The sequence below is a fragment of the Alosa alosa genome, unplaced genomic scaffold, assembly GCF_017589495.1.
Source record: "Alosa alosa isolate M-15738 ecotype Scorff River unplaced genomic scaffold, AALO_Geno_1.1 AALO_1.0_unplaced_920, whole genome shotgun sequence".
NCBI classification, from domain to species: domain Eukaryota; kingdom Metazoa; phylum Chordata; class Actinopteri; order Clupeiformes; family Clupeidae; genus Alosa; species Alosa alosa.
The window spans coordinates 1-6,471 of record NW_025963117.1 but is presented as its reverse complement, the minus strand read 5'-3'; the positions used below and the strand labels follow the sequence as shown (position 1 = coordinate 6,471).

The 6,471-nt window shown below is 41.4% G+C and overlaps 10 non-coding genes across 10 annotated transcripts; all 10 read left to right on the top strand.

The window, feature by feature from the left end:
• The first annotated feature begins 2 nt into the window (after window positions 1-2).
• On the top strand, window positions 3-73 carry trnag-ccc. The gene has a single exon. It is a non-coding gene; the product is annotated as a tRNA-Gly (tRNA).
• A 326-nt stretch (window positions 74-399) lies between these two features.
• On the top strand, window positions 400-469 carry trnag-ccc. Its single transcript has one exon. It is a non-coding gene; the product is annotated as a tRNA-Gly (tRNA).
• A 335-nt stretch (window positions 470-804) lies between these two features.
• Window positions 805-875, top strand: trnag-ccc. Its single transcript has one exon. It is a non-coding gene; the product is annotated as a tRNA-Gly (tRNA).
• A 794-nt stretch (window positions 876-1,669) lies between these two features.
• trnag-ccc lies at window positions 1,670-1,740 on the top strand. Its single transcript has one exon. It is a non-coding gene; the product is annotated as a tRNA-Gly (tRNA).
• Window positions 1,741-2,078: 338 nt separating this feature from the next.
• Window positions 2,079-2,149, top strand: trnag-ccc. Its single transcript has one exon. It is a non-coding gene; the product is annotated as a tRNA-Gly (tRNA).
• Window positions 2,150-2,477: 328 nt separating this feature from the next.
• trnag-ccc lies at window positions 2,478-2,548 on the top strand. The gene has a single exon. It is a non-coding gene; the product is annotated as a tRNA-Gly (tRNA).
• A 327-nt stretch (window positions 2,549-2,875) lies between these two features.
• Window positions 2,876-2,946, top strand: trnag-ccc. Its single transcript has one exon. It is a non-coding gene; the product is annotated as a tRNA-Gly (tRNA).
• Window positions 2,947-3,278: 332 nt separating this feature from the next.
• Window positions 3,279-3,349, top strand: trnag-ccc. The gene has a single exon. It is a non-coding gene; the product is annotated as a tRNA-Gly (tRNA).
• Window positions 3,350-3,657: 308 nt separating this feature from the next.
• trnag-ccc lies at window positions 3,658-3,728 on the top strand. The gene has a single exon. It is a non-coding gene; the product is annotated as a tRNA-Gly (tRNA).
• Window positions 3,729-4,070: 342 nt separating this feature from the next.
• Window positions 4,071-4,141, top strand: trnag-ccc. Its single transcript has one exon. It is a non-coding gene; the product is annotated as a tRNA-Gly (tRNA).
• Window positions 4,142-6,471: the final 2,330 nt, after the last annotated feature.

Below are 6,471 nucleotides of genomic sequence, written 5' to 3'. Positions count from 1 at the left end.
AGGCACCAGTAGTGTAGTGGTATCATACAAGATTCCCATTCTTGTGACCCGGGTTCGATTCCCGGCTGGTGCAGGCCTTTGATTTGCCGGAATTTTGACAAGACTGTACCAAAGTTGTTAGGTAGGTCTGAACGTGAATATCTAAAGGCTCACCCTTATGCTTTATGAATGAAAAAACCCTGTGTGGTGGCAGACTCCATTGTGGTGCAAACCGTAAATGTCACAGCAAGTATAGACTAACTGCAGAAACCTTACACACCTTTCACTGTTACCGACTGAAGAGGCATCGAAAAAAGTCAGATTGGCTTCATGTACTAGGAAACAATTTTTCTGCTCTACCACTTGGGAAAAGGACCCTATACATTGCCCGTAAAAGCATATTCTGTAAAACCTTGTAAGGCACCAGTAGTGTAGTGGTATCATACAAGATTCCCATTCTTGTGACCCGGTTCGATTCCCGGCTGGTGCAGCCCTTTGGCAAGACTGTGATGGAATTTTAGACAAGTCTATTCCAAAGTCTTTGGTTCTGTCTGAACATACCTTTCTAAACACTCACCCTTATGCTCTATGAATGAACAAAAAACGTGTGTCTTGGCAGACTCCATTGGGGTCTAAACCGTAAATGTAACAGCAAGTAAAGTCTTGCGGCAGAAATCTACCACACCTTTCACTGTTACCGACTGAAGAGGCATTGAAAAATGTGAGATTGGCTTCATGTAGTAGGAAACAATTTTTCTGCTCTACCACTTGGGAGAAGCAAACTATAGATTGTTTGTAAAAGCATATTCTGCAGGAATAAGACAGGCACCAGTAGTGTAGTGGTATCATACAAGATTCCCATTCTTGTGACCCGGGTTCGATTCCCGGCTGGTGCAGGCCTTTGATTTGCCGGAATTTTGACAAGACTGTACCAAAGTTGTTAGGTAGGTCTGAACGTGAATATCTAAAGGCTCACCCTTATGCTTTATGAATGAAAAAACCCTGTGTGGTGGCAGACTCCATTGTGGTGCAAACCGTAAATGTCACAGCAAGTATAGACTAACTGCAGAAACCTTACACACCTTTCACTGTTACCGACTGAAGAGGCATCGAAAAAAGTCAGATTGGCTTCATGTACTAGGAAACAATTTTTCTGCTCTACCACTTGGGAAAAGGACCCTATACATTGCCCGTAAAAGCATATTCTGTAAAACCTTGTAAGGCACCAGTAGTGTAGTGGTATCATACAAGATTCCCATTCTTGTGACCGGGTTCGATTCCCTATTCCAAAAAATTGGTGCAGCCCTTTGACGTGATGGAATTTCGACAAGTCTATTCCAAAGTCTTTGGTTCTGTCTGAACATACCTTTCTAAACACTCACCCTTATGCTCTATGAATGAACAAAAAACGTGTGTCTTGGCAGACTCCATTGGGGTCTAAACCGTAAATTGTAAAAGTAAATAACAGCAAGTAAAGTCTTTTCTGCTCTACCACTTGGGAGAAGCAAAACTATAGATTGCGGCACCAGAAATCTACCACACCTTTCACTGTTACCAAGACTGAAGAGGCATTGAAAAAACACTGTGAGATTGGCTTCATGTAGTAGGAAACAATTTTTCTGCTCTACCACTTGGGGGAGAAGCAAACTATAGATTGTTTGTAAAAGCATATTCTGCAGGAATAAGACAGGCACCAGTAGTGTAGTGGTATCATACAAGATTCCCATTCTTGTGACCCGGGTTCGATTCCCGGCTGGTGCAGGCCTTTGATTTGCCGGAATTTTGACAAGACTGTACCAAAGTTGTTAGGTAGGTCTGAACGTGAATATCTAAAGGCTCACCCTTATGCTTTATGAATGAAAAAACCCTGTGTGGTGGCAGACTCCATTGTGGTGCAAACCGTAAATGTCACAGCAAGTATAGACTAACTGCAGAAACCTTACACACCTTTCACTGTTACCGACTGAAGAGGCATCGAAAAAAGTCAGATTGGCTTCATGTACTAGGAAACAATTTTTCTGCTCTACCACTTGGGAAAAGGACCCTATACATTGCCCATATTCGTAAAAGCATATTCGTGTAAAAAGATTCCTTAAAAGGCACCAGTAGTGTAGTGGTATCATACAAGATTCCCATTCTTGTGACCCGGGTTCGATTCCCGGCTGGTGCAGCCCTTTGACGTGATGGAATTTCGACAAGTCTATTCCAAAGTCTTTGGTTCTGTCTGAACATACCTTTCTAAACACTCACCCTTATGCTCTATGAATGAACAAAAAACGTGTGTCTTGGCAGACTCCATTGGGGTCTAAACCGTAAATGTAACAGCAAGTAAAGTCTTGCGGCAGAAATCTACCACACCTTTCACTGTTACCGACTGAAGAGGCATTGAAAAATGTGAGATTGGCTTCATGTAGTAGGAAACAATTTTTCTGCTCTACCACTTGGGAGAAGCAAACTATAGATTGTTTGTAAAAGCATATTCTGCAGGAATAAGACAGGCACCAGTAGTGTAGTGGTATCATACAAGATTCCCATTCTTGTGACCCGGGTTCGATTCCCGGCTGGTGCAGGCCTTTGATTTGCCGGAATTTTGACAAGACTGTACCAAAGTTGTTAGGTAGGTCTGAACGTGAATATCTAAAGGCTCACCCTTATGCTTTATGAATGAAAAAACCCTGTGTGGTGGCAGACTCCATTGTGGTGCAAACCGTAAATGTCACAGCAAGTATAGACTAACTGCAGAAACCTTACACACCTTTCACTGTTACCGACTGAAGAGGCATCGAAAAAAAGTCAGATTGGCTTCATGTACTAGGAAACAATTTTTCTGCTCTACCACTTGGGAAAAGGACCCTATACATTGCCCGTAAAAGCATATTCGGTAAAACCTTAAAAGGCACCAGTAGTGTAGTGGTATCATACAAGATTCCCATTCTTGTGACCCGGGTTCGATTCCCGGCTGGTGCAGCCCTTTGACGTGATGGAATTTCGACAAGTCTATTCCAAAGTCTTTGGTTCTGTCTGAACATACCTTTCTAAACACTCACCCTTATGCTCTATGAATGAACAAAAAACGTGTGTCTTGGCAGACTCCATTGGGGTCTAAACCGTAAATGTAACAGCAAGTAAAGTCTTTCTGCGGGCAGAAATCTACCACACCTTTCACTGTTACCGACTGAAGAGGCATTGAAAAATGTGAGATTGGCTTCATGTAGTAGGAAACAATTTTTCTGCTCTACCACTTGGGAGAAGCAAACTATAGATTGTTTGTAAAAGCATATTCTGCAGGAATAAGACAGGCACCAGTAGTGTAGTGGTATCATACAAGATTCCCATTCTTGTGACCCGAGTTCGATTCCCGGCTGGTGCCGGAATTTTGACAAGACTGTACCAAAGTTGTTAGGTAGGTCTGAACGTGAATATCTAAAGGCTCACCCTTATGCAATGAAAAAAAAAACCTGTGTGGTGGCAGACTCCATTGTGGTGCAAACCGTAAATGTCACAGCAAGTATAGACTAACTGCAGAAACCTTACACACCTTTCACTGTTACCGACTGAAGAGGCATCGAAAAAAGTCAGATTGGCTTCATGTACTAGGAAACAATTTTTCTGCTCTACCACTTGGGAAAAGGACCCTATACATTGCCCGTAAAAGCATATTCGGTAAAACCTTAAAAGGCACCAGTAGTGTAGTGGTATCATACAAGATTCCCATTCTTGTGACCCGGGTTCGATTCCCGGCTGGTGCAGGCCTTTGATCGATTCCCATTCTTGTGATGGAATTTCGACAAGTCTATTCCAAAGTCTTTGGTTCTGTCTGAACATACCTTTCTAAACACTCACCCTTATGCTCTATGAATGAACAAAAAACGTGTGTCTTGGCAGACTCCATTGGGGTCTAAACCGTAAATGTAACAGCAAGTAAAGTCTTGCGGCAGAAATCTACCACACCTTTCACTGTTACCGACTGAAGAGGCATTGAAAAATGTGAGATTGGCTTCATGTAGTAGGAAACAATTTTTCTGCTCTACCACTTGGGAGAAGCAAACTATAGATTGTTTGTAAAAGCATATTCTGCAGGAATAAGACAGGCACCAGTAGTGTAGTGGTATCATACAAGATTCCCATTCTTGTGACCCGGGTTCGATTCCCGGCTGGTGCAGGCCTTTGATTTGCCGGAATTTTGACAAGACTGTACCAAAGTTGTTAGGTAGGTCTGAACGTGAATATCTAAAGGCTCACCCTTATGCTTTATGAATGAAAAAACCCTGTGTGGTGGCAGACTCCATTGTGGTGCAAACCGTAAATGTCACAGCAAGTATAGACTAACTGCAGAAACCTACCACACCTTTCACTGTTACCGACTGAAGAGGCATCGAAAAAAGTCAGATTGGCTTCATGTACTAGGAAACAATTTTTCTGCTCTACCACTTGGGAAAAGGACCCTATACATTGCCCGTAAAAGCATATTCGGTAAAACCTTAAATGCTCTTTCAAATGATATATGATCCATTAAAAAATTATATATTCATGTTTCCCATAGACAGCCATAGGCCTACTCCACTCACAGTCTCAAAGTTTTTCACTAACAAAAGTTATAAATATGGTTCACATATTTCGTATTAGAAGCTGGGAAACAAGATAATATATGAGTACTGATTTCATTGAAATAGACTGGCATATCTTGGACTTATTTGGGATTTAGCTGGACAGTGAGCCTTTACAGCCAAAAAAATGATGAGGATATGAACTAACGTGGGGCCATGAAGCATAGCGTGTGAAATCGTGGACTCATTTGATAAGCATGTCACCAACAACAGGGACTGTTAATCCTGACATGGATTTACGCTTTGTTTTATATGCACATCATGTTATATAATTTATCTAAACTTGATCAGTTGATGATAATGAACCTGTTGCACTCTGTTCACTAACCTTCAACCTATCCTGTGCTAACATTACGAGTCTCAGACTAACGCTAACGCTACATCAGTGAAGGTAGCAAATTAGCAGGCTTTTTTTTAATCAATAAGATGACTCTAGACATTGGCCTACTTGTATACAAATACATTTTCCTGACATCCATAAGCAGAAAACACAACGGGTGGTTCCCGCTTTGGTTATTAGTCAACAAAAACTCATTTAGAGAGACATACATAAGTAGTAGTTTGCAATAACTATCTGTAAGTGGGATAACGATAATGTTAGCTTTACTGTACATGCCAGAAAGGGGTAATGTTAATGTTATGTGTTAAGATATAACTGCAAATAAACCTGGCATGGGTTTATCATAAACTTTATTGTTAATTAGGCCATGACCCATCATTGAATTATGCCTATATTTTGCTGGTGCTAGCTAAACTCAAACTGACTTTCACAGTGACAGCCATACAATTTTTTTATGCCAGAGAGGCAGCTAAGTCAATCATGACAAACGGGAGGATGCTAACGTTAAATTTATTACACTTTCATGTTTTTTATTTTGTCATTTTCTTACATCAATATGATCGCTACTTACATCAAAAAAACATGGTGGATGCACATCAATACCATCTCATCTAATGAGAAAAGACGCGGACGCTTGTTAGAAGCCATAACCCAGAGGCAATCGTAAGTCCTCAGCCTGTCAGTCAACAGGCTAAACCAAAAATACCGAGAAATGTCAATAGCGACCTAGTTATTTAAGTGTGTCAAAATAAAAGTCTGGTGTTTATTTATCCACTAACGCTGTATTATGTCATGTATGAAGGTTATACTGTAGCAGATGTCTCTTTAAGAATTATGGCGGCCAAGCCGGGATATCAGGAGAATACAGAACGGCCGCCGGGCCGCCAATGGGTATAGAGGGTTAAACGGCACCAGTAGTGTAGTGGTATCATACAAGATTCCCATTCTTGTGACCCGGTTCGATCTCCTCGCTGGTGCAGCCCTTTGACGTGATGGAATTTCGACAAGTCTATTCCAAAGTCTTGGTTCTGTCTGAACATACCTTCTAAACACTCACCCTTATGCTCTATGAATGAACAAAAAAACGTGTGTCTTGGCAGACTCCATTGGGGTCTAAACCGTGAAATGTAACAGCAAGTAAAGTCTTGCGGCAGAAATCTACCACACCTTCACTGTTACCGACTGAAGAGGCATTGAAAAATGTGAGATTGGCTTCATGTAGTAGGAAACAATTTTTCTGCTCTACCACTTGGGAGAAGCAAACTATAGATTGTTTGTAAAAGCATATTCTGCAGGAATAAGACAGGCACCAGTAGTGTAGTGGTATCATACAAGATTCCCATTCTTGTGACCGGGTTCGATTCCTCCTGCTGGTGCAGGCCTTTGATTTTAATGGAATTTTGACAAGACTGTACCAAAGTTGTTAGGTAGGTCTGAACGCGAATATCTAAAGGCTCACCCTTATGCTTTATGAATGAAAAAAAACCCTGTGTGGTGGCAGACTCCATTGTGGTGTAAACCGTAAATGTCACAGCAAGTATAGAC